The sequence below is a fragment of the Schistocerca gregaria genome, chromosome X (genome assembly GCF_023897955.1).
Source record: "Schistocerca gregaria isolate iqSchGreg1 chromosome X, iqSchGreg1.2, whole genome shotgun sequence".
NCBI lineage: Eukaryota > Metazoa > Arthropoda > Insecta > Orthoptera > Acrididae > Schistocerca > Schistocerca gregaria.
Window position 1 is genome coordinate 501,782,465 of NC_064931.1, and position 2,826 is coordinate 501,785,290.

At 34.8% G+C, this 2,826-nt stretch overlaps 1 pseudogene; it reads left to right on the top strand.

Annotated features, from left to right (window-relative positions):
• Positions 1–1,775: 1,775 nt before the first annotated feature.
• Positions 1,776–1,893, top strand: LOC126299931 (5S ribosomal RNA; annotated as a pseudogene).
• Positions 1,894–2,826: the final 933 nt, after the last annotated feature.

Genomic DNA, 2,826 nt, shown 5'->3' on the forward strand with positions numbered 1-2,826 from the left:
TTTTATTTTATACACACATTTATTCGTTCTGTGCCTTTTTATGATGGAATAAATTTTCTGCGAAATAGATTACGATGATGTTCAGCATTAAAATATTTGTCTCACGTGGAAAAAAGCAGGAAGCCAATGTGGACATTCTCACATAAAAATAAAGTCATTAAAAGGCATCTTTTGCAATGAACAAAGTTATTACATTTCCTTGTTCCTTCTTTATTTTTCGTCTTTACAGATTATCTAGATACACGTAATTGACTTAAGATGGTTTCAAGCTATTAATAAATTTACAGAAAATATACTAACACGTGATTTTTCTATTTGTTAGTGTGGGGAAAATGACAATCTCTCTAGAAATGTAAAGTTGAGGTGTTACGTGTCTAATTCAGTAAAGTTGATACGTTTATATAAGTACAGATGAATAACATGTATATCCATGTAGTATAAAGTATAGCAGAATTAACAGCAAATTTATGAAGCAAAAAATTTGCGAATATTCTTTCTCTAGATAACTGAAAAATAGGACCTGAAACATTGTAAGACAAACTGAAGTTGAAAAAATATTGTAACAAAATGCCAGTCTACGAAATAAAACTAATGATTTTCTTATTTATTTAGATTAATTACAGCCTACAAAAAACTTAGATAAAAGTAATATATTTTTACATAATTTAGTCATAGAAATACGAATGCTGAAAACAGATGGATACAGTTCAGTGCCGAGTCATATATAGGAAAGAAACGAGTTCCCTTCTGTGAGTCACGAATGCTAAACCGCTATCGGTTTTGTTCTGATTAAAATCTTGCGTTATCTGCTAAAGGAAGTAATGAAAATCTTATAATTTTCTCACTGCGCATGTTTCAGGGGGCAAGTGTGTGCTAAACATATGAGGAATTCGTTTTAATTTTAGAGTTTAGCTGTTCTAGAGCAGTGTGGTGCCCCAATCACAATTATAGGAAGCAGTGACATTTTAAACTCATAATGCAAGTTCTGTACTCAATAATCTCTGGCTTAAAAATTTAATTAAGTTCTGAAATACTTGTAGCTTTGTTTGAAACACATGGTCTCATTATATGAAGTTTCACCTGCGGTTTTTCTAGCAGTTGACGTATTACCAAACAGACGTGTGCGACCTTATACACAAATCATTCTTTGTGGACTCAACACAGTACAACTGAGCATAGAAAACTACCACAAAGAAGTAGACATCATCCCACAAATAGCAACAAAACAATTGGTACAATAGTAATCTACTCATACAGTTAAACAAGAAAATTAAAGAATAAATGCAGTCAATAAACATGTCATATACTCAGCCAAACACAACAGCACAGCAAAACACCATTCATACAAGCACAGACAGGAACAGAACTATGGTGAAACAAAGACTACATGACAAAAAACAAAGAAGATTCAAGATGGTACATAGTGACCTACAAGGACAAACGCACACATAAAATAACCAATATTTTCAAAAGACAAAGCACAAACATAGGATTCAAAATAGACAATTCAATCCAAAAGTACATTTAAAAAATAACAAAACATAAAAACATCTACCAGAAAACAGGAGTATACCCACTACAATGCAACATATGTGGTGGAGGATACGTAGTACGAATCAGCCGAACATTCGACATCATATACATAGAACATAGTAGAGCATTGAAATATGGGATAAACCTCTCAACTTTTGTAGAACATGTAAGATAAAATTATCACGAATATGCTACAAGAGCCAAAGACATTAAAATAATTACAATAAATAATGAAAGACACTGGCAACGGGCTTGCCGCAGTGGATACACCGGTTTCCGTGAAATCACCGAAGTTAAGCGCTGTTGGGCGTGGTCGGCACTTGGATGGGTGACCATCCAGGCCGCCATGCGCTGTTGCCATTTTTCGGGTTGCACTGAGCCTCGTGATGGCAGTTGAAGAGCTACTCGAGCGAATAGTTGCGGCTTCGGTCAAGAATACTATCATAACGAGTGGGAGAGCGGTGTGCTGACCACACGCCCCTCCTATCTGCATCCTCCTCTGAGGATGACACAGCGGTCGCATGGTCCCAATGGGCCACTTGTGGCCTGTAGACGGAGTGGTTTAATGAAAGACACTTCTAAACCTAATGAGGAAACTACTACATATACAAAAAAAAAAAGATTGAAAATAAGATAATACTAAATGACCAAGTGAATATGACCAACTACTCACTGGTTACGCTGACTGATCATCTAATAGACAGTAATCCTAATAATAGACGATCACAAATGCCATATCTCTCCCAGGAATGTAAATGTATATTAAAACACAAATAAATAAAAAGTAAATAAATAAATAAATGACAAGATGCACACACACACACACACACACACACACACACACACACACACACACACATATCACAGACGACTTACATCAGCACACATATAGTCACAGAAAAAAACAATTGAAAAGAAAACCTGCGAAAGTTTGCTACAATTAGAGAAACTAAGGACACTATACACACATAAAATGGTAATGTAAGTGCTGTATGTTGAAAACTGTGACCAAAAGGAAAACTACAAACTTTCAACCAGTTTTCCAACTTAGAGAAAACGTTTGGGCTTCCAGATGATGAATAAGACGCTAATTTGTACATATTTTACCGTTGTATTATAAGTGCCAATGAATTGTTTTAAATCTGTAGCCCAAATGTGCAAATCTAAACTTATATGTGCAAATGAAGAAATCGTGTAATATTTCAAGACACACACTGAAGATACCTTGTACCTAAGGCGAAAAGAACCTTGGTGCACAAGGTAAATAAATAATAATAAAAAAGAAAACTTAAT